Source organism: Mus caroli, unplaced genomic scaffold (assembly GCF_978045245.1).
Source record: "Mus caroli unplaced genomic scaffold, Mus_caroli_1 scaffold_15, whole genome shotgun sequence".
NCBI classification, from domain to species: Eukaryota; Metazoa; Chordata; class Mammalia; order Rodentia; family Muridae; genus Mus; species Mus caroli.
The window spans coordinates 42,609,152-42,635,633 of record NW_028227270.1 but is presented as its reverse complement, the minus strand read 5'-3'; positions in this window follow the sequence as shown (position 1 = coordinate 42,635,633).

The window sequence follows — 26,482 nt, the reverse complement described above, 5'->3', positions numbered from 1 at the left end:
AGGTAAACTATCTAAATAGGCCCATATCACACAAGGAAATAGAAGTCATTTAACCCCCCTCCCCCCCAAAAAAAGCCCAGGGTCAGATGGATTTAGTGCAGAATTCTACCAGATCATCAAAGAAAACCCAATACCAATTTCCTCAAACTATTCTATAAAATAGAAACAGAAAAAAAAAAACTATCTAGCTTGTCATGTAAAGCCACAATTACTCTGACACATACACCACACAAAGACTCAACCAAAATACAACTTCAGACCAATCTTGCTTATGAATATTGATGCAGAATTACTCAATAAAATTCTTGCAAACCGAATCCAAAAAATATCAAAACCATCACTTACTATGATCAAGTAGGCTTCATCCCATGTGTCATTCTGGAGGTTCCTTGGAAAATCTGAAGCAGATCTACCTGAAGACCCAGCTATACCACTCTTGGGCATATGCCCAAAAGATGCTCCACCATGCCACAGGGGCATGTGTTCCACTATGTTCATAGCGGCCTTGTTTGTGATAGCCAGAAGCTGGAAACAACCTAGATGTCCCATGACAGAAGAATGGATATAGAAAATGTGGTTCATTTACACAATAAAATACTACTCAGCTATTAAGAATGAGGACATCCTGGGTTTTGCAGGCAAATGGATGGAACTAGAAAATATCTCCCTGAGTGAGGTAATTCAGACCCAAAATGATATGCATGGTATGTACTCAATAATAAGTGCATTTTAAAACAAAGCAAGCAAGCAAGCAAACAAACAAACAAAACATACAGCCTACCCAAGATACACTCCACAGAACTCAAAAAGCTCAACAAGCTGAAGGGTCCAAATGAAGATGCCTCCTTGCAGTGCCTCAGTTCCAGTTGGGAGAGAGAAGAAAACAATCACTAGTAAGGAGGGAGGGAGGGACCTCTGATGGATAGTGAATGGTTGTGGGGGTGCAGTAGTGTGGGGGAGAGGGAAACCTGATCTGATATTGGGTGAGGGAAAAGGACTGAAGCCCTGAGGCAGCAAAAGAATGTAAACAGGCAACCTCAGAAAATAGGAGACTAGGAGGATCCCCAGAATGCACCAGAATCCTGAGAGTTGGACTCAAAGGGAAGGACTTTAGATGAAATACCCTACAGAAGAGAGAGAAAACTTATAGAGCCCACCTCCAGCAGGAAGTCAGGACCTCAAATGAGGGATGGGGTTGCCATCCCACAGTCACATCTCCGACCCATAATTGTTTTATTTGAAAGAATTACAAGGATGGAAATGGAAAGGATCCTGAGAAAAAGTAGGTCCAGTGACAGGCCTAAAGTGGGATCCAGCTCAAGGGGAGGTCCCAAGGCCTGACACTATTACTAAGGTTATGGAGTGCTCTCAAAAAGGGATCTGTCATGACAGACTCTTGAAAGATCCAACAAGCAGCTGAAAGAGTCAGAAGCACATATCTGCATCCAACAAATTGATAGAAGCAGCTGACTCCTGTTGTTGAATCAGGGAAAGCAGAAAGAAGCTGAAGAGAAAGACCTCCTGTAGGAAGAGAAGCAGTCTCAATTAACCTGGACCCTTGAGATCTCTCAAACACTGGACCACCAAACAGACAGCATACACCAGCTGCTATGAGCCCCCCAACACACATACAGTAGAGCACTTCCAGGTCTGTGTTCATTCAGAGATGAAGCACCTAACCCTCAAGAGACTGGAGGACCCAGGGAATTTAGAGGTCAGGTGGGATGGGGGAGTGGGGGCATCCACGTGAAGAAGGTGTGGGATGGGGAGGAGTGTGGGGATGTGGAGCAGACAGAGTGTGGATGGGGGTGGGTGGGTGGTGGTGGGAATGGAATATGGAGTATAAAAAATAAATTAAAAATATAATAAAATTTAAAAAGCAATAAAAATTAAATTAGGAACAGAATAGAGAAGCACACTTTTGCTTATTGTTAATATGCACTGCTTCCACAGTTATAAAATCAAATCCATTTCACTTAAGCAATTATTTGTTCCAGGCTATATTTTCAAAGTTGTTTGTAAGGAAAACAGTTGTAGAAGTTAAGAGACAGTGTTATGTGGAAGCAAGAAGTGCCATGCATTCCCCATTAGAGATTTAAGTTGAAAAAAGTCAGAATTCTCTTCAGTAATTTAATATACATGACATCCATCGATCCTGAAGATCTCTTTGCATTGCTTTTTGGAGATCTTGCCTTTTAAAGTACATGTACTGTAATTACCAAGGCTGCTAAAACACTGTGTTCCATTGCTAATGTCCTAACAGTTACTCATCTCTATTCCAGAAACCTTGTGCATTTTACCAACACCCATAAAACTGTGTGAAATAGGTTGCAATGGGAATTAAAAGGCAGAGTGAAAACAACCAAATAGTAAGAGATATGCTCTTAAAATATCAAAAAAAGGAAACAGTCAAAACTGAAAACTCTGGTAAGTCATCAGCAGCATTGTCTGACAAAGGCACTCCTTGTCAGTATGCTTCGGAGCATTGGCATCCATTATCATATAAAAGAGAGAGTAACAATAACTCTATTACAACTAATGTAAATAGCATTTTCTGATATACCATCATAAATCTCTAGCTAATATGAAAATTATAAGAAAAAAATTTACTTTAAAACTTCTACTAAGCAATTCTTGTACGAATGGACATATAAAATTATAAACATTTTTAAATAGTGCTGTTATGAGCTTCATTATAATTTAAATATGTAATATACCATGAAAACAATGGTCGGTAGAAATTACACTGCTTTCAATACTTACATTAATGAGAACAAAATATCATAGCAAGTAAAATCACTAACTTGAAGGTAGAAAAATAATTTAAAAATTAAAAAGAAATGATAATTTTAAAATGAAACTAAAGAATTAATATTATATAAAAGAACCACTTTTACAAAAAGGTCTTTATTTTATAGAAAACAACAGAATAGAAAGTCAACTAGTTCTTATCCTTACTAATGAAATGGATGAGGGAATTCCTGTATTTAAGGTAAGTTAACAGAGGGAATAACAACACAAAAAAGTGATTATTTTCAAATCATCAGGTACAGCTTTGTACAACTGCAAGAAGACAGGCAAAAAAACAAGGAATAGTGACATCAAAATAGTATGATTTTGAAAGGGAAAATAAGATTATCAAAAGCTATTTGAAAACAACACTCTCAGGGAATTACAGAGATCTGTCAGATACAGTGACCAGATAATTTCAATCTTACATAAGTTGTTCATGACAATAGAAATTTGAAAAGTGTGTGTGTGTGTGTGTGTGTGTGTGTGTGTGTGAGTGGGGGAATGTGTATGTGCACCTGAGTGTGCTCATGTATGAGAATGTGGATGTGCATCTGAATGTGCATGTGAATCTGAATGTACTTGTGTGTGTGTATGTGTGTGTGTGAATATGTATATGTATATGTACTAGTGTAAGTATGTGTAGGTGGATGTACATGTGCATGAGTGTGTATCAGTGTGTGTGAATGTGAGTGTGTATTAGTGTGTGTGAGTATGTAGGTTTGTGTGAGTTTGTATGTGAGTGGGTGTGTGAATGTGTGTATGTGTAAGTGTGTGAGTGTGTGATACTAATAACGAACTCAAGGAAAAGGTAACTAAGTCAAACCTTAGAAAAACATTACACTAAATTGTTAAGGTTAACAAAACAAATTGCCACAGTTTTAGTAGATTTTCACCATAAATCTATTTCCTTAGAGTCCTGGGAGTTAGATGTTGAAGTAAAGGTGTACAAAGGATGGACTTCTCCAGTAAGGATCCATGATACACTGAAGAATGACACCCTGGACTCAAATAGTATGTAAATGAGAGTTTTATTCTGCAGAAGTCCATCATACTGGAGTGTCCCCATTACCAAAAAGAAAGAAAACCAAGTGTGTTTGCATGCCTTATTTAAAGCACATTAGGAAATTTGGGGGTAGGTGACCTTTATGTTAATCTGTTGGTTCTATGGACATTCCATTAATGAGGTGTGAGGGCTGGAAACTTGCTGGGGATATATGGAGACTGTTACTGGGGAAGTAGCTGAGGAAGTCTAGAACCTGCTGCTGACCCATTGTTCTTGCCTCAGGTCAGATAGCATGGCAACTTCTGAAGCCTGGACTTGCCTGGAATTGCCCAGTTCTTGGAAATAGAGATTTAGGCCTAGTTTCCTGAACTGCCAATCTGAAGCCTGTCATGGGGTCAGCCTACCTTCTTACTCCCCAGCTTCTCTGCTCAGTTCCCAGATGCTCATTTTCTCACCATGACCTCTAATGCCCCTTTGTTTCCTAGCCTAGTCTGTTCCTCTTGATTTTCTAATGACTCTAGTCTCCTGAGTTGTACTCCAACTCTAAGGACCTCCCTTAGTTTTAATTACCTCTTTAAATACCAATCTCCTGGAGGTATCCTAATACCTGAGTTCAAGTTACACTACAGAGTCACAGTAAGAAAAAAAAAAAAGAAAAAAAAAAAAAAAGAAAATGCGTATAACAAAGAGCATAGTAGCAGAACACACAGATCCATGGGACAGAGAGGAAGACCCAGATACACAGTTGTAAATACAAATCAAGATGCAGGAGAGCAGAGTAATGAGCATAATTAGATTAAATTCTGTATTATGCATTGGAAGAACTGAATGTGCACTATTTGAAAGGGATATAGGTAGAAAGAGTTATTATTTCCTTTGAAATATAGCAGTAGTAATGAGAGAAAATAAAGAAATTTAAAAGCTTCTGTTTGTGAGGCAGATAATTTAGAATGTAGTAGGTTAGTTCACATTTTATCCTCTTCTTTCCTTCCTGTAATTTTCATTGTGATACACAGGTATAGAGCTCTATCATCCAAAACAAAAAACAACAACAAAAAAAACCCCAAAAAACAAAACTATTTAAACTTTAAGAAATACCAGAAAAGTGGTTAACTTTAGAAAATACAGCAAACAACATAAAAATACAAGGAGGTCAAGAAAACTTTCCTTGGAAGAAATCTGATGGTTTTCCGTAATGGGAAATCTACTTGTTATCAGTGCAGGGTGCAGATCCCAAGTCTTGAAAGGCTTCTGTTATAGCCTGCGATACTAAGTAAGAGAGGCATTCACGTGAAGGCACAGCACATAAAATGAATCTTGACTTCCATACACTACAGCAAATGCAGTTACAAACAATTCAAAGTATACGGTGTTGATTTTCAGGAGAGAATAGATGAATGAATAAACATATCTTGATTTTTAAGTCTGGTAGATTAAAATGTTAGTGTGTTTTCTTTGGACTTCTACCCTTTAACATCATAGCTTCTTGCAGTGGATGAACATTTTAGTAGGACCTAAAATAAGAATTATTATTTATTAATCATTTTTGTTTTTAAAATTGTGCAAAAACTACATATGTGGTATTTTATTTCTTTGTTTCTATATGTAAAAATCGAGTAAGTTCATAAAAATCTTTGAAATAGGGCCCTGGGTTGTGCCAGTGTTTGTATGAAATAAATCTGCTTTTCATGTTGTCTTTCAATTTAATGGTACTAAGTTTAATTGTATTAATTCAGGAAAAAGAACAGTATGACCCTTTAAGAGTTTCCAAATGTCCATTCACACAGCTGTTTTTTCATATTAAATTTTAGTCTCAGTTAGTTGATGGATTGACCTTAAATTCAAAAATATTTCATGCAGAAAGATGACTATAATTTCCATTCAAATGTATTTTTTTCCAGAATGTGCCAAAGATACTTTCTCAAAGATGTGCCTAATGAATTTATTTTGACACTGTTTGATATTGCAAAGAGATGTAAACATATATTTTAATGAAGAGATAGTGTAGAAAGACTTTTATAGTTATCTTACCTGTGTTCTAATTCACCTGAAATGATCCTCAGGCCTGCCTCAGGCCAAAACAGTTTGAGGAGAGCTGCAGATGACCACACATTTCAGTTCTTATTTTTCTATTTATAAAACTAACATTGTAAAGAGATGTTGCAAAATATTGAGGTTAAAAATTAGCTACAATAAAATAAATTCTAAACATAACAGTGTATTAAAAATTGATTGCCACAATACAGGTCAAATCACCTATAGTTAAATACATACACATAATATATTACATAGTATACTCTTAATTTAGTTTAATAGCATCCAGGGCACTAATGTTAAGAAATTGCAAAAAAGCACTAAATGGAATTTACAGAGATGAATAAAAAGAATATTTATTAAGTAGACTTGGGATATTCTACTTGGTAAATGAGGTTGTGAAATAGTCTTTTGGTAAAGAGGAGTATTAATGACTATGTTAGTACTTGATTAATATTTTACGATACCTCATGTGTTATTATGTGAAATGCTTTATACATTATTCTATGATAGCTTAGAAATAGTTTCAATGCCTGTCTTATACTTTGCTGCAGAATTATAGTCCGTTGACTTGAATATGTATTGAAACAATCTTAAAAAAAATGTGTATGGTTAATGACAATAAAAAAATTACTGAAGCATGAAAGAGTTTTATTTAATCAGTTTATTTTGTAGCTACTGTGGTAAAAAGGTGACATTTGGCTGAACAGAAAATGTAAAGTATGTCCTAGTAGCAATGTGTATCTATATCTTCATGCACACGATTCCCCTGTATACCCCATTCCACGACTGTATTGTTAATTCTGTGGCTTTTTATCACAGATATTCTGAATTATCATACCTTTCATTTTCTTTTCTGTGTATAATTCTTGAATCCTATATCTTCAATATTTACCTAAAATTTTAAATTTATTATTTTAAACTTCTTATTTATATACAAAGTATCTTGATCATACTCATGCCCCACTCCTGCCCCCACATTACTATGCTCTCACCTCTAATGCATCTTGGAATATCATGTATCGTGTGTGTGTGTGTGTGTGTGTGTGTGTGTGTGTGTGTGTGTGTGTGTGTGTGTAACACAGGTCATCTTATTAGTGATAGCCAAAACTCCTAAGAACAATTATTCTTCATAACCCAACAACTATCGACTGCCACTAGGTCCTTTGCTAGGGTTGTTTCCTTAGTAACCTCTCCTCTTCTACTCATGCTGGAATTTTTACTGGCTAGATCTTATTTGGGTCTTGTTGCAGCTTCTGTGACTTCATGTGTGCAACTGACCTATCTATCAAGAAGACAACATTTTTGTGACCACTTCACCCATGGTCTGAGTCTTACCTTCTTTTCCCCATTTCTGCCATGTTCCATGAGCCTTTGTCATATGTCATTCAGTCATAATCATCAGGCCTTAGCTATACAAATCTATGCTTCTCTTTGTACCCTGGAATTTGACTATTAACTCATCTGTTGATATATGAAATTGCAATTATTTGTTTCTCAGATATATCTGTTTGTCTAACAAATCTCATTTTAGGCATAGACTCTCTTATTTATACCTGTATAGAATGATGATCGATCATGTTAAGTTTTTAAATCCTTTTTTGCATGTTAGAATATCTTATAAGAATAAAATTAATTTTATCTTCTGTTATTATAATGCACTGAAAAATAAGTAAAACAAAACTCTATTCAGATGCTTATGTTTTTGAATGGGAGACAATTGTTTTCTGGTGAGTAGTGTCAGAATATAATGTGTTGTGCTGGAATAAAAGGAATCCTGACATTTTTCACTGCATTGTATCAAGGTAGTTACTTATTGGTCACCACACTCAGCTGTTCATTTGTACATTCTGTATTGTTATTTATAATCATGTACTGTGATGATTATCAAATAATTATTTCAGTTACTAGGAATATTACACCCAAATTTGTCCTGACTTTCTTGGGGCTTACATTAATAAATTAAGTAAATTAACAATAATATAATTTTGAGTAACAAAAGTGTCATAGACAAAATGATCAAGCCAATGTGATAGGGAGATGTCATGAACAGAGAAGGTCATGAAAGTTAGAAAATGTGACACACTCCCAGACAGATCACACCAGCAACAGGTCTCATGTGGGAGGTTGTATTGGCAGTGGAGGCCTCAGAGGGGGAAGAAGAAGAGACGTAGGGGGCTGTGGTTCCGGGTACGCAATTTTATACAGGTGGTGCATGTGACCCATGTGCAAATAATATGTGGTGGGTGTCATAGCAATGGACACAATGGACGCAGGAGCAGAGCTATCACCTAGAGATGACGTGCCTCATCACTGAGTCTGAGAGCTAGCTATAAAAAACTTCTGGATGTATAAGGATGCACCTGATACTAATAATTAACAGGATTGTGACAAATATTGACTTTCATCTCCAAGGAATCTTATCGTTTATACTTCTCATATTCTTGGAATATCTGAATTGTGCCTCATACATTTCTGCTTTCAGGCAGAAACACTGGTAATTTCTCAGCCTGTTGCCTCATAACCTATACTTTGCATGCCTAGATCCCAGGAACCCCCGTTACTTTATTTAAATTATTTGAAGATAGTTGGCATTTAATTGTATACAACATAATAATATGTTTTGACATATTTTATTTTGAGTTTTTTTGTGTGTGTGTGTATGGCTTAGCCTCCATCTATTGTGTTTCTATGAAGGAAATTATAAAATTTCCAAGGGCTAGGCAAGATATTGGTTTGGGATTTAACAAGAGAGAAGAGGGAGAAGGAAAGGAAGAGGAAGAAAGAAAACTTTATGTATTACTATACATCTCGTAATAAATTAGCACAATTAAACCATATAATATAGAGCTTTCATATTTTGTACTTTTGTATTTCATAGTAAAACTTCCTAGAGGCAAAAATATCTATTTAATACTTCTTTTTCTTTAATTTACTTTTGGGCAAATAACACACAGTCTTTCTTGTTATAAATGTAATCGCAAATGCAGATGTGTCTTAAGAAGTCTGTGTGTATGTATGCACAAATGTGTTTAATGCTAGTCTAGTACAATATAATTCTATGTAATATGCAAATTTTTCATATTGGAATTATTGTATTTAAAGATGCTAAGCAAACCATTAAAAAATGAATAGAAAAACCAAACTGTCATAGTACCACATAACACATCTGAGCAGGATTTATTTGGAGAGTCTCATGCACTGCCTCAGTGCATGACTTTCATGATGGCTCACTCCAGTAGTCACAAAAGCTCATATATACCTGAGAATCCTGCAGGATGCACATAGAGTAACCTCTTTAAGCTGGGGTATAATCTGTGGGAAATGCCTATAGTTTAAGGTATAGTTCATTTGACATCTGTAACAGTGACAACTCATGTGATGAAAGGAGACTGAGCTGTTGCATCATAGACTTTATCTCTGCTCCAGTTTGAAGCAGCAGAGTTGAGTTGGTTTTTTTTTTTTTTTAATCCCAAAAGAAATGAATGGAAATCTTAATACTCTTACGGACAAAGTAAATAAAGATCAAATATACAAAAAGCTGTATTTCTCTTATAGATGTACAGCATAGGAGATTTATATTGCTGAATTATATCCAGAATATAATAAAATATACTGTATGGAATTCCCAAGGAATAAATTAAAATTACAGAAATAAGATTGCTCAGTGGGTAAAACACTTGTGGTTCAAGCAGGAGAAACTTAGTTTCCATTCCCAGATCATAGGCAAAGGGAACACTGTGGCACATATACACAGTTCCCGTAATCTAATTATGAGACTGGAGAATCCCTGGAAGCTTGAGCCAGTGAGCCTGGTACATGCAGACCTGGCTTAAATGGGATGTATGGGGAGGCTGTTTTCTGTTTCCATGTGAACATGTGCATGCTGTGATGTGCGAGCACTCTCCTCACACACTCACATATTTTATGAAGAAGCAAATGCTGTAACAATCCAAACACTTTAAAGGGGACAATACTGTCCTCAACCAAAGATTTATGGATTATGCTTAGCAACCATGGAACATCTTTATCATCATTATCAATAGGTAAATTGATGCATTGCATTTTGTTAAGGAAAATATGATACAGCCTCCATAAATGTATTAAAACACATTATAATAAACTAAAGTTTTATTTTAGTTTGATAAGATTTTTCATCCAAAATGGCTGTGATCAAGTTCCCGAAGCAAAGGAATCAGCAGCCTGGTGACAAATGAGGAACGGAAGTAGCCTAGAAGAGACATCTCCGGAGGTGTGAGCAGCATGCTGGTTACGAAAAGGAGACACAATTTAAAATAATTAGTTTTGTTCATGTTCATGTGCCTTAGGTCCTGAGAGATTTTACAGGGCCCATGTATAAATTTCCTTGTAAAATTTAGGTGACAAACCTTTCTTTAGAGGTTTCTTTAAAGGAAGTAAACGATCATTCTGAAAGGCTGAAAAAGGAAACCTGTGAGAATATCTCTGAGTCAGTGAGAACAATTCCATGTCAATACAGTATATGATCAGTCAAATATAATTAGTATATATGCTACAGCATTGGCTGATGTTGACTTTAGCTAATTACCTTTGAAATTGAGGTAGAGTAAAACCAATTAAAAGTTAGAGTTCATAATTTACTCCAGGATCTCTGCTTTGTGCGGAGACTCTTCAGCGGAGGGGGTCTCACACTTGACAGACTGTCTGGTAAGAAGTGTTGAGTAGTTCAAAAGCAGAGGAATATTTGACAGGGGAGTTCTGGGGGACTTGATAGGGCTCATTTGGCATTGTTGTACACATAAAAAGACTAACACTTGGTGCCTCCCATTGCAGCATTCTCAATGATGTACAGGGAGGCATGGCAACAAAAATGTAAATTCTAGGTCTCTATGGAGGTATTTTTATTGTAGCAAGTGGAATGTGTTCTGTTCATTGCAAGTTTCTTGATTTATTAATTGTCTCTTTCTTTCCTTTTAATTTAGCTCATTTTTTTTTTTTTTTTTTTTTTTTTTTGGTTTCGGGTTGGCTATGAATCCTACACTTGAGAGTGGTTTGTATAGGCAGTAAGACTCAGTTGGAGAAAACTAATTTTTCCTTTGCAAGCAGATATTAATTGATGATTGCTTCTAGGTTAAGGATTATGGGGATTATGACTTCTTCCCTTCTCAGGGATACCATTTGGCTTAGCCCTGTACAGACCCTGTGCATATGTGTGTCATTCTTGTTGAGTCTGGAAGGACTTTTTTCCTTGTCTTCAAACTTCACTGGCTCTTACAATATTTCCTCCTCTTCTTCCGAGTTCTCTGAGCCCTGAGGATAGAGATTTTAAGGAGATATCACATTTAGGGCTGGCTGTTCCTTGGTCTCTTGCTCTCTCCACATTGTCCAGCTGCCAGTCTGTATTTGTTTGATCTTCTATAGAAGGAATGTTCTTTGATGATGGCTGATCTTGACACTTATATGATCATAGCAAAACAATAAAAATTATTGGTGTTTTTTTTTTCTTGAGAAACATTTAATTTAGCATTTTCACATGCAGCTTTTAAAATGATTTAAAAAAAACTTTTATTTTTCCTTCCTTTCTTGACTTGTTGTCAGACAATTTTATAAATGTATGTGTTTTTATCAAATATAATCTCTAGTCCTACTTCCTTTGCTGTATCCTATATCCCAACTACTTTTTCTTCCCAACTTCATATGTTCTATCTCTGTCTCTGTCTCTCTTTCTCTGTCTCTGTCTCTCTCTGTCTCTCTGTCTCTGTCTCTGTCTCTCTGTCTCTCTGTCTCTGTCTCTGTCTCTGTCTCTGTCTCTGTCTCTCTCTCTCTCTCTCCCTCTCTCCTTCTCTCTCCCTCTCTCTCTCTTCCTTTCCCCCATGGTGTCTACATATAATGCCTATCATGGCTGTAGGAACATTTACTAGAATATGGGTACTACATCCCTGAAGAAAACTGGATCTCCCTCTACTAGCACTCAGTAACTATAGCTTCTTAGCCAAGGGTTGTTTTCATGAGCACCTCCCCTCCCCACATTGAATTCAATGAAGAAAATGATTTTCTCTCCCACATTAACCATTACCTGTGTATAAATACTCAGGGTTACACGAGATCACACGAGGCCCAGTCCTTTGAAGATCTTGTATAGCTTCAGCTGCTGCCACAAAACATTCAGATATCAACATAGCACACCATTCTACTCTGTTCTCTGCCTTTTATTTTTTTCCCTAGTCCTTCTTCTATGGGGTTCTCTGAGTGTTGGAGGATATGATATTGATGTTCCATGTATAATTACATAATCTGCAGTCATTTATTCTCTTAAACCTGTTATGAATCACCAGTGAAGACCTTTTACCAAAGCTGAGAGTAGCCATATTCTATGTGCAAAAGACAGTTTTTAGAAGGTACTCTTGCAGGTAGGTACATTGTGTTCATTTAGTAAAGTAGCAACAATACTATACCCACCAAGGCTTTTGACCACTATAGCCTTGAGGTTTTTTGACCAGTATTATAATCTCAGATCTGAATTTTCTCCCTGTGAAATGGAAATCAAATTCAATCAGAAAGCACTTGATTAACCCCACCATTGGTGCTGATATTGCACCAGTGAGCTGATATCTTGTGGGTGGTTGATGCTATTGCACATAAAATCTGCAGTTGGATAAGACTGTTTATGACAGTTCTCCAGAAGCCAAATATACAGTTGTTTACAATCTTCTGCAACCTCATGTTGTAGTAGTCTACAAAGTTATTTTCATTGCTACTTCATAACTATAATTTTGGTACTGTTATGAAACATAATATGTTTCCAAATGGTCTTAGGAAACCCTTGTGAAAAGGTCAGTTACAGGGATGTTGGTCTTGCCTCTGCTCTGCCACAGGGCACATCTACTTGGGGAGGCAGGGCATGGGGAGTTTGACTATGCTTACCCCACACTGTCACCTGGTGGGTGTTGGGCTGTAGGGAAGCCATGGGACACCTATCTGGGATGGGAAAGCACAGTCTGAGGTGAAGGAAGATGGAAAGATGCGCCTAGAGTTTCTGAGCCTGTGGTTCTCAGACCCTTGGACAGCCAAGCTGCTGCTGGGAGTCTCAGAAGAGCTGAGAACAAAGTAGGGGATGGGGAGCTCTGGCTGGTCCCACGAGGAGAATCCTTGGCTTGGTGGCAGACTTGTTGGTAGTTGGAGCTGGGAGTGCAGAGAGGCCTTCTATAGGAGAATAGACAGTGGCTCTGTAGGCAAAGGCCCCTTTGGCTCCCCCACAGCAAATCATGATGAAAAAGTATATGGTTCAGAGTCATTTTTTGCCATGTTGGAAAGTAAATGCATAAAACCATATCCCACTTCTCAGGGTGGGCCTGAGATTAAATACCTTTTGCAGGGAGGAAAGCAAAGCTTATTGGCTATGCTCATCAGGCCTTTAGGCATGTCATTAGAATATAGATCTCTGTTTTCAGCCTACTTGACCACAGGTCAACTATTGTCTTGGGCTGAGATGTTAGGGATGCGTCATCTACTTGTGGAAGAACTTGGGGCATTGCCCTTACTTGACTGGTGGCCACAAATCTTTGAGGGCCTGTGGCTATTGTCAGGGGGCAGAAACAGGTGAAGTACCTACCTTACCTTCAGGGTTTCTGAGTCTTCAAAGTCTTTAGTTCAATGGAGGACCAGGCTACCTCTCCTGGTCCACTGGCCCACAGTTAGTGTCTCCCAAAGGGGTCATGACCCGTAGATTCAAAACCACTGTTCTTGAGTCACTGAAGCTTTTCAGCAGGGACGAGCATCTAGTTCAGTCCCATATTTACTTCTCTACATCCAGACACTGAGTCCTGTGACATCTTCCAGAGTAATATTTTATCAGTTAATTCTGGGGCACAACCAAGAACAGTATCAATTGCCAGTTTTGGTGGGGAGAGGATTTCTTAGGGGCCTCCCTGGCTAACAACTTGTAGGAAGCTAGCCTAACGGCACCAGGATCTTCATTTTTTTGACAAATTACAATTTTTGGAAAACCTTTGTCCATATACAGGATACTATTGAAACATTTTATAACCTTTTGTTTGTAGGTAGGTGTGTATTATTTTGTTTTGTTGCCAAGTATAAAATTGACATTTGTTTTTTGTTACTATCATAGTTTTCGCTGACTCTGCTACTCATTCGTTTTAGTCATCACTGATTGTGAAGTGGTATCACACTGTGGTTTTAATATTCATTCATATATGATTTGCAAACATTTTCTTCAATTCAATAGTTTGTCTTTTCACTTAATTCATGAAAATCTTTGGTGCTTCCTTAGTATAAAATGAGAATAACAATGAACTTTTACCTCATAAGCTTCTTTGGGCGAATTATGTAAGCACATTAAATGCTTAGAATAGCATATGATATGCAGCAGATGTGTGAGAATATTGAGTATTAGTATTACAACCCCATTTAAAATTATGCCATTTCACTTAAAAAGCTACAAAACTTAAAGGCTTTATATTGAAAAAAGAGATGACTAAGGGAACTCAAAGGCAGAGAGGAAATGAACTTGATTTTTATGGTCTCTTCTTCACTGTTTAATTGTTTTCTCCCCAGGGATTATTGTAATGGGTTTAATTAAAATAAATCATTAAGAATTTTTGGATTCCTCTTTCTTTAAGATAAATCCAGTGTAGTAGTTGAAAGCTATTTGGAAAAATAAGGCACTGCTATATGGGGGAAGATAATTCAAAAAATAGATTTTTTATCATGATAAAAAGTATTTTAATAATGGAATGAAATACTCATCTTATGTACCTATGAGAAAACTATCAGCTATGCTGAAACAAATAAAATGATCCACTTTAATCAGTGCAACAAGTTTTTCCTTACTATTCCAAATTATGAGAATTTTTTACTTCTATTTAAAAACTCAGAATAAGATTCTCCTTGAGAATGCTGACACATCGTAGAGGGCACAGATAAAAATCATGTTTATAGATGCAGACTGTCATTTTCTAAATAAAGTAGAATACTTTCATTTTCATCAAAATCATTTCCTATTTCACTGTGATGATCACAGAGAAAAGATGGAATGAGCATTTGTAGTCATATAAAGTAAACAGAAGTCGCCATTACTTACTAATGGAGAAAGATCACCAGGAGCATTAAATCTGTATTACAGAGTACTGATTTGTATTTTATTATATTGATAATGAATACCAACATTGCCATTGAAATGAAACCAGGCATTCTCTCTTTAATCCCAACAGGGAATTTAAATCAATAGTGTCCACATTATCTATGTGCATATCTATCTATACATGGATCCATATACATGTACTGTATGTACATGTACTTTAAACTACAAAATATTAAAATGCATTTCACTTTCATTTCAAATCTTTAACACAGTGATATACTTCTCTATTCTTCTAATCAATTTATTTGGTTAGTAGTTTTCAGCATTTAAATCTCTGCTCTAAGTCAATAATGTTGATTACTTACCATAAGCACTGTAAATGCTATTCTAATACAGGTTATTTGCAATTTGACATCCTCATCTATATGCATTATTCTGCTAGGAAAATTAAATGAAACCCTTGGTTTAAAATCTGAAACACTTAGAAGTAATGATCCTGTTTACTGATTGACTGAAGCTGCAGTTTTTTAAAGCACTACTTAATAGAGAAACAAAATGCAATATTTAAATAAAATGAACGTGTCTGAGTTACTTTAGAAAGCACTCATAGTCACAAAGTAATAGACTTTTATCTTATTTTCCTCTGTTTATGCCTCAGTGCAACTTAACCAACATTGTTACTTAGTTCTATATTACTGATGGTTTGTGATGTGTGGTTGTTCCCAATTTAAAAGTAATGAATTCTATCAGTAATTCAAAGATTGGTAGAGCAAAATTCACATATATTAAGTATTTTGTCATATATCTACTTAAGTTACATTATTGAATTAGACTCCTAAATATCTTTAATAAAACCTCTAATAATTTTAGAAGGGTTAGTTTTATTTACAATATATTTTTTTCAGACTTACTACATTTTGATACAAAAGTAAAAACTAACAATGTGTTTCTGTTTCTGTAATACTTTAAGCACTATAATGTTAAAGACATTTGCAGAGAGTAAAATATTATTTCTCCCTTGAGTAATGTCTTCTAAATAAGTGTTATATGTCTTTTTGGGTTTATGTTACTTTTGAACTGGACAAAGATTAGAAAGAACTGAAATACTAATAAAAGTATTAAAATGTTGAACACAAAATATGAAAGAAATGATTAATCATTTCTATGTGTAGAGATGTCTATTTTTGTTTAGCTCTTTTGATCAAAGTCATCAGTTTAATTAATTTTAATTCCTTTAAATAACAAATCCTGTCTGTATGGAAATGCAAAAACAGGGTTAGAAAGAACAAAAAGAAGATATTAGTCCTTAGTAAGGTGTGGTAATTAGGTAGCCTAATCACACAGCAGCCAGTAGGGACTATGCTTGCTCTCTGCATTAGGCTGCTCTACCAACTAAAGGGAATTTGGAATGCCTCTTAAGTCAAGATAAAGTGAAGTTATGTGAAGTTCTGTTTACTTGTAACATAAGAAAAGATTTGAGGAATCTTTTTTCCTTTAGTAGTAATTTCGTACTTATCTAATTGAGCATTCTATTGACATGTTGTATTAAAACTAGAAGCCAGAATATAATACATGTGCTGAATAAGCACTTATATATGTGTATATACAGCTATATTTTCTAATATGTTGAATCACGAAGATAAAGGCTTGCATTAAATATTACTTTCCTTAAATAAATAATTCCAAAGTTTAATGGTAAAGTAAGACCACTATAAACATGCATATAACCATAATGTATTTTTAAAATGGTCAAGAAATTGAAAGTATAACATAAGCTACTCAAACAAACTATACAAAAGTTTAAAAGACTCAATTAATAGATGCTTAGGTGATGATGGCAACAATGTTTCACATTGTTACTGGAAAACAATATGATAAGACAGTAACCAGCAGCTATACCTCTGGCTTTAAGTGGAAATGCCTGTAGGGGTTCTGTATTATGTTAAGTACTTAAAGTTGATCAACACCCTAAACATGATAAGGAGATTAAGTGTCTTAAACTCCTATCAGTGGATACTGATCCAGGATGACAAGTGCTCTAATCAAGTGCTCATGTTTGTCTGTCATTGGCTCAATATCAGATACAATCAGTCACTTTGTTTTGATGTTCCCAGTACAGCCATTTCAAGCTTGATTGTTCATAAATAAATTTTAAAAGTACTTGTTATGATTTTATTTATCTGTGTTTATGTGAGATTAGGGCTTTGAAACAGAAAGAGAAATCACAGGCTAAAAACTGCCGATGAGGATTAAGTTATTTCTCTCATTCCTAACAATTAGCAACACTCTAAGTAGAGATCAATTGTAATTGAGGAAATGGTAAAGGGCAATAAACCAATCACTCATGCTTTCACCCAAGTCTGAAAGAAGCCTCTTACTTTAGAGAACCCTGTTATTCAATCCAGAAGCCTGTAGGCTGTAAATTGTCCATTACAGTTGTCACTAGACACCTAAGTAGAAGTTATGTACTATATTAAAGACACAGGAAATGAAAATACCCTGGTCTTGTTTCATAAAACAGACAGACAACATAGAATTATATATATATATAATATAAATATGATTTTTTTTATTTTGGTAGCAGATAGTGCATAAAATAAACTAGGTCCTGAAATTCCAAAATTTAACCTGAGGTTAGGCTCTCATTCAGAATTCACATTCAAATAGAACATCAGTTCATTGAGTTATGCAGATTTGGGGGCTGGTTAATTTTTTCTGTAGTGTTTTATTTATTTGAAAGTACTTTTTAATAGTAAAGTTTATTAAAATAGAATACACAGTTTAAATTATTTAATATCCTTGATTCTTAAAGTTTTATTAGTATGAGTGTTATTTTATATGTATACATGAAAAAATAATTACTTTGATTAGGAAAGGAAACAATTTATAAAAGCATACCAGAAAATAGTATTTGAATTTTCCCTTGTTTCAAGCAAAATTTGAGTATACTTTTTACTTGAATTGTATGATATGTTTAAGGGCCAAATCTTAAATTCCCAGGAATTTAAAAAGGCAGAATATTGATACATTTTTTTGTACAAGATAGCATTTTAATTAGAAGTCTTTAAAAAATATTCAATTGGCCAACAATAATTCAAAATCCTATCTTGCATTGGAATTTCTACCTACTTTCAAAACTGGTAAAATATTCGTTAGATGTATTTGGTATGGAAAGGAAGTCTGGTGGGAAACAGCATATGGATTCTAATATCATACAAAAAGTTACAGAATTTTAGAGGAATGCATGTGGGATATTTTGTTGCACATTACATGGTGAAGAAGTTATCAAAGGACAACAGACTGCTTAACATAAAACAGACCACATGATGTAAATTCACTTTGAAACATATAATCCATAGAAAATAATCATCATATATTCAACAAATAACAAATAACGCACTTACATATGAATATGTGACACTTGTAAGTCACATAGGAATTTATCTAATATGTGCAAAAAAAGAAATGTTTTTCAGTATGATAAACAAGCATCAATTTTAAGAGCAGCTTATTTTGTCCTCAACTGAGTGACTCAGTCTGGCATGTTTCAAGCTAGTAATACATTGTAAAATATCGAGAAAATATAAACAGATTTTGACCTCTGAGGTCAAAGACTGATAGCCTGGCACAAAATGCTTAGAAAGTATATATTTCTTTTAGCCAAATATTCCAAAAATGGAGTCAAAGCATGTAAAACAAAAGAATCATCAGTAGTGTTAAATTAGAAATCATTAAAATTTTTTTCACCTATGAGTCAATGAACACAATTATTATGTATAAAATATACCTCATGATCTGTTATTTAGTTTTTAAGAAAAATACAGATTTTACTTATCTGCATAGAACTATATCCTTGACATAGGATATAGTCTGCCTATATCCTTGACATAGGATATAGAACATGTCTGCTTATTATGCATCATATATTACATGCACTTATGTATAAATACACCTATATATCTGAATGTTCCTCAGATTATTAGTTATAGTTTATCATAATTTTACTTGAATTTTTTGAATAGCAAAATATGAAAGTGTTATTTACATATTACAGCACAAAGTAGCCTATTCCTGTTTAATTTTCTAAGATATATGCTATAAGGTAACAGACGTGGGGTCTTTATTTATTAATGGGAGCAGAGACCCTTGGTCCTGTGAAGGCTCAATGCCCCAGTGTAGGGGAATGCCAGGACAGGGAAGTGGGAGTGGATGAGTTGGTGAGCAGCAGAGGGTGGATAAGATAGGGGGTTTCAGAGGAGAAACCAGAAAAGGGGATACATTTGTAATGTAAATTTTAAAAAATCTAATAAAAATAAAACATTTCTCTGGGCTGAAGTGACTCCCTTATTTATTAATTGTACCTTAATCCTCTCTGTGGAAAATTCCCCTTCAATGATCAGAAGACTTTGTTTAAATACATTTATCTTTAGAAATGATTTAAAGAAGCCGGGCGTGGTGGCACACGCCTTTAAGACCAGCACTAGGGAGACAGAGGCAGGCAGATTTCTGAGTTTTAGGCCAGCCTGGTCTGCAAAGTGAGTTCCAGGACAGCCAGGGATATACAGAGAAACCCTGTCTCAAAAAACAAACAAACAAACAAACAAACAAACAAACACAAAACAAACAAACAAAAAGATTTAAAGAAGAAAATAACTTAACTATGAACTTAATCTTTTTAAGAAATATTTCTTAGGAATGTGTCAGCCACAACCATCATAATAAAAATGTTAAGAATAGCAAAATGGTCATGTAAGATAAAATATAGCCTTGCTTTGAATCTTCCTCTTGTGTTACAGGAATTAAAACATGAAATATCTCTTTTTTAAGTCATCAATGATGAGCTAGGCCTCTCTCTGGTCTCCAACAAGCTTTACTATGCACTATGCTTTTATTTTCTCAGCAGATCTTAATTGAAAAAACAATTCATGTACATGAGAAACAACTCAGTAACAGAAGTAGCCCTCTAGAGTAGGTGGCAAAATCCCATTTCCCACTGTGCACCACAGGCAGATTTCTCTCTCCTTTTCATTTGATATAAATGGTGGTTTTTACTGCATATCTTTGTTTCTCACCTAATATGCATACTTGCTCTTTATTCAGGTGTAAGTTTTTATTTGTCAAATGACTATCAGTACAACTGGGAATCATAGCATAGTGTTAATAGTTCCATAGGAATAGAGGAAGCAAGGTATTATCCACAGTATGCAGTATAGTTGGTTTTTTTTTTTTTTCAGCAGAATAGAATACTTAGGAGAAAGAAGTATTTTACAAAGAAAAATTTCTGTGTTCTTGAATGCTGACTATGTCTAGAGGGAAAACAGAAACTGAAAACCAGCATGACAAGGACAAATGCTGTAAGCCCCAGGGGCCTCGATGGGTATAAGTGGTTGAGCATCAAACTTAGGTGGAGTGGTCTACAAAGAAGACAGTTGTGTGGATTATGTGAACTCAGTGGGGTATTCTATAATTCCAGCAAATTTGTGTATAATTCTTTTGTGAATCCGATTATTAAGCCATTTAATTACATTAATCACTTTTATATCTTATCTTGACTTTTGGTCCAAAATTATTGACACATGGTTTGAATAAAATAGCTAAAGAATTTGAAAAAGAGTCTAAAAGAAATTTACAATAACTTTCTAGAAAACATAACAGATACACAGTAAAGATATTTAAACCCACATGGGGAAGTCTAATCCTGACTAGAGTAGCTTTTGTGTAAAATCTCTTTGGGAGCTAATTAAGTCATGAGGGTGAAGCCTTCTTGAATTGGACTAGTACCTTAATAGTCTTGAGAGTTAGCTGGCTATTCCTACCATGCAAGTTGGCAAAATGGATTTGAAACTGTTGTCTTGTAAAATATCCACAGCAGAACCTGCCCAAGAAAACTATTTGCACTTAAACTTCCACCCTCTAAATATGTCCCCGACCCCCAGTCTAGGGTATTTTGTTATAGTACCCTGAACAAAGGAAGACAATAAAGACAACACAGTTCTCAATCTTGCTTTTCTCCTCTCTTTTTCCTTTCTCATTTTTATAACTGTAATAATGATAATTGATAATAACAAAAAGAAATAAGAGATTAGATAACTGAAAAGTTTCATTTAAAAAATAAACATTCTGTTATCTTTAGCTGCATCTACTTTGGAGAATATTTTCCATATATAATAGTCATTAGTCCAATAAATTTTTATGTGGTTAGAGTTTAAGTAACTTAAGGAGGGATTTGAAAAGCAAATGTTTATTTCATTGAGACATGATTTCAGTGGAGATAAAGATTTTGATCATTATAGCAAAAGATTGTTTTGCTGTGGAAGAACAATAAATAGTTCATTGTTAATGATTGACTCCACAGTCCCTGTGACATGTTCTATTAGTAGAAACCAAGCGTGTATATGCAATTTAGAAAGGAGAAAATAAATACTAAGATACAGCAATATTCAAAAATAATATTTCAAATACATTGTTTGTTAATAACAGAAAATGAATATACTTATTTTCTGAAAAGAGATGGTTTGAAAGCAGGACTTTTGGTATTTTCATGCAGAAGTACCTCACATGATATAATCCAAGTGATGAAAACTTCTAAAAAAATTGTGTTAAGATGAGTAGATAGTACCCCTAGAACTAACCAGTGTCTCTAACTGCATATGTAACAGAAGATGGCCTAGTTGGCCATCACTGGGAAGAGAGTCCCCTTGGTCTAGCAAACTTTATATGCCCCAGTACAGGGAAAAGCCAGAGCCAAGAAATGGGAGTGAGTGGGTAGAGGAGCAGGGCAGAGGGAGGGTATAGGGTACTTTTGGGATAGCATTTGAAATGCAAATGAAGAAAATATCTAATAACAAAATTAGAAAAAAAGATGATTAGATAGAAATCTGGCACTATTTTGCTATTGCTATTGGTGAATTTACATTTGGAAAGGAAAATATGATTATGTGGTAATATTTTTCTCTACTATCAAGTTATGAATCAGTCTATAAATGATTCAACTTCTGCTTTCAGCTGAGATGGCATCAAGGTCAAGAGAATTCATTTGACATGTTTGCACTGAGCTACGGTGTCATCTTGTTCTCTAATTTTTGCTATAGTTTTAGACATTTATTTAATGTATTTTGTTATTATATTTTACATTTAATTAAAATAACATTTTATTATTTTTAATTTTGATACAATTAAATACATTAAAACATTAATTTAAAAATAGTCTAATAATATTAAGACAGAAAGAAAATGTAATTCAAGTAATTTTACTATCTTCTTCCTGATAAAACTATCAGTGGAAACAATCTGAAAGTTGGCAATTTTCCTGTGTTTATCTTAGGCTGTTTTAATTTATTTATTATGTTTCTAAGCACATTTCTTCTTTGAAAATGCCATTATTTTTAATAATAATGAATGAAATTTAAACTCCAGAAAACCTTTATATTGCATAAAGAGAAAGCAAGGAGAATGTAAATTTATTTCTTCTACATCAACCTGACACAAGCAACTAGATGCCTCACGTGGTGAAAACTCTGTGGGACATTTTTCACCTTGCTGGAAAAAGAAACTTGCCTTTCTCCATCTACTTGCAGCTGAAAGATGTGAGTTTACTCATGGGACCCAGTCATTTGTCAATGAGAATCTGATAATCTTATAATTCATAAAATGAGTTAGGAACTTAAATTTTTTTCAGTATTAGTCAATAAAATCTGACTGGTGTTTCCATGGGTCCAAGAGATAGTGTGTATCTGGAACCAGAAAGGGCCACCCTGGCCCCAATCACAAACAGTTGAGGAAAGTTGAAAAATGTGGTTGCCTGAGGCTATATGGTGGTCTATGTTGTCAGTTTTACCAAGAAAACATTTGAAGTGTTGATGAAGGAATGACATTCCAACACCTCCAGAGAGCCAAAGTTATCATGAATATCTTAACCTTATGCTCTTTCATTAAGACAGTACTAGGAATATTAGAAGTGGGGGCTGGTAAGATTGCTCAGAGGGTAAGAGCACTGACTGCTCTCCAAAGATCCTAAGTTCAAATCCCAGCAAGCACATGATGGCTCACAACCACCCGTAATGGGATCTGATGCACTCTTCTGGTGTGTCTGAAGTCAGCTACAGTGTACTTACATATAATAATAAATACAATTTTAAAAAAAGAACATTAGAAGTGTCATTTGCAGATATCAGGCCAGGCTCGTGATGGGGAAATGCTCATAGAATGGAAACACACAGCTTTTGTTTTATCTCATTATATTATATTATATTATATTATATTATATTATATTATATTATACTATATTATATACTATCCCTGTTTGTTTTCTAATGAGAGACAGAAAGGAAATGGATATGGATGAATGGGATGTAGAAAGAAATGGCAAAAGTGGAACAAGTGGAAACCATAATCAGCATACATTAGGTGAGGGGGAAGCAAATTTCAATAGAAATAAGAATGGAAACACAATCTTTGAATCATGTTTTTACAAATGCTTCAAGGATATGTGAACATTTAAATGAAAATGAACAGAATTAAGATAGAACAAGTCAGGGATTTTCTTTATATTCTAGAGAAAGTCAGGTTAACTACTTGAGTTATTAATTTTATTATTATTATTTATTATCTTTCTAAACTATAACCAAAATGCTAATCCATGTATACTTTCCTTAAGTCTACAATACATCCATATTCCAAAATGATGAAGAGCAATCATGAAGGAGGCACAATGGCTCTAAGGAGTACATCTAAATGAACTAAAAACCTATGAATGTGGTTGCAAACACTATGCTAAACCTCCCAACTCCACAAACTCCACATTATGACAAAAAATAGAAGAAAGAAGAAAGGAGAAAGAAGATAGAAGGAAAGGTAGAGGAAGAGGAAGAAAAAGAAGAGGTAGGAGAAGGAGGAAGAAGAGAAAACCTAAGGGGTAAAATACTAAACATTACAATAGATATTCTAGCAAATAAATTCATATATTATATTGAGATAAAAACAAATCACACGTCCTGTTCAAACCCTCCTCAATGTACTGTAAGATTAACATCACCTTCTTGCTGGCAGTTACTTTGTGTCTTATGTTGAAGTCGAATCTCCATATGTAAGTCATTGTTAACTACATCAGAAAAGGCCATCTTCTCTGAACACTTATCTCACTTGATATTAACATGGGAAAGCTTACAGTTCCAGGATAAATGCCAGAGGTATGTTAAAATTATAGTAGAATATTCAAAAGAAAGGGTTGAATCCACATGTGTGCAACTAGGAGAGATTGGTTTAGTCTAACTTTTTGAATGGTACTAGACAAAGTAGCAGGGTTGAAAGACGCCTCTCTGATAGGTTGAAACATCACACATCTTTACATTATTCTAAGCTAAATAATGTGGACTTTGCAGATACATCACTTCAGTTTTTGGCTATCACAAGCCAGAAAGATCTGCCAGAAATGACCATCTTCTTTCCACCTGCTGCAGGTTTTGTGCTGCACAAGTGCAAATCCTAGCCTGCTGACAGTTTTATTGTTATGGTCAGGAATAATGAGAGACCATAGACTGGAACTTGAAAAATGCTTTGTTTTTAGCATTGTTGAAATTGTACATAACACAAATCTTCAGCTCTGGAAGTTATCAAGTTCAGGCTTTGTGCACAATTAGAACATTGCAACTGCATTGTTCATATTTTGATTTAGAACGTAAGTAGAGTTCTATCTATGTAGTAGATGCTATTATCTGAGGTACATGAAATGACTGAAAACAAATTTCTTTCTGCTCCATGTAAAAACAGGTCAACACTAATGTTTACTAAAGGTAATATAAAAATTGAGACAGAGTGATCATGACAGAAATTCTTGAAAACATTGTCATCTGGGGAATCATCTATTTCTTTTGCCATCACTATGCACGAATCATTTCCAACTGCCACAATCATGTTTTTATTTTTTATTTTATTTATATAATGTATAAACACAGAGAAGGCATACCAGAAAATGAACGAACCCATTAAGAGTGAAAGAGAAAAAATTATAAAAGATTAATGTCTTTTTGAGATCTAATTTGTGCTGCTAGTCACCCAGTGACTTTTCTCACAGACACATTAGAATGGGAACGCATCTGGTATAGAATGAATAGCATCCTTACTGTCACTGAATGCCATGCAACTCTCATGGATCGTGCCACCTTCTAGTCTAATTCCTGATACACAAATGCAGTTGCACAGGAAATACTTTATGGTCAGCACATTCTAGAGTGTTTATACCCATTCTGTGCAAAAAAGGTAGCGTTTATACCCACTCTATGCAAAACGGTGTCTGTTCAAAGTTTTAATCAGCTGTATTGGTTGCAAAGCACCTATGGGTTCTATTTACAGTGTCTGGACCCTTTCTTTCAATTGTTATAACAGTATTCAGTTCATGTCATGGTATCATTTGTTTGTGATAGAAGATTAATAAAATATTCTATACTTAAACTAACAAGTAAAATTTCCTTGAAATTGCCAAAAGGTCTCCCAGACTTTTTGTCAACTGGCAAAGGATAGGAAACATAAGAAAAAGTAGTACTCTTACAAATCCTTAGGCAAGTAGTGACAAAATCTGTGTCCTTGAAGCTTAAATAAATAACTTTCCAGTGTTTTGTTAACCTTTTCTCTCTGCTCTCTCAGCAGTGAGGCATGTCACTCCACTTGTTCACATCCATCTTTTTTTTTTATTGATGTCCACTTTGGTGTCTACACAGGTCATCAATTTTGTTGCCTCTTAGGCAGCTAGTGGGAATGTACAAGTTAAGTCGCTAGACTTTGTGTGTCAGGCTTGAGGAGGGAAAGGGAGGAAGTGTCAGCTTTCTTTAGCACTAACAGTCCCAATCAGATACTGGCACTGGGCCTCATAAATCTTGTAGATGACCCAGGTGAACCCTGAGGCTCAATGCTCACTGAGAACTGATCAGGTCTCTGCTTAGTTTAACAGGCCAGTTCTCAGTGACAAGTGAAGGGCTCAGCAAACGCACCAAACAGATTATATATTAGTTGAAAAACTAATGGCTTTTAAAAGAATGTTTGACAATTCTTTAAGTCTGTCTGTAGATCCATTACACTGATAAACGACCCACCTGTTGGATCCTAAAGGGAGCCTGGTTAGGAAAGGACCAACTTAAAACTAGTTGTTTGGGTTTGTTGGTTTTGTTGGTTTTGTTTTTCTTCTGACCACTTGTTCTTTCCTTCTATGTGATCTTGTCTCTTTTGTTCATATAGGTATGTGTTCTGTGAGCTACACATTCAGGAAACTTAGGGAAATACCTGTGCTGCATACATTTAACCTTGTATTCCAAGGGGGACTGAAAAGACTGGGAGACTGCAGTCAGTGACCTGCAATTGACTGCCTGAACTTCGAATTTAGGGTCAGTTGGGGCCCAGAAGCAAAGGTCAGCAGCTGGGCAGCTGCCCCTAGTCCAGACATGCTGAATAGGATGACTTTATTGCTGTGATTTATGCTATTTGGTAAGACAGGTTAAGGAGACTTTCAAACACACCAAGGGCTCACAGGCACAGGGACACCCTGCTCTTGGAAAGTAAATTCTGATTGTCCAGTCGTAATC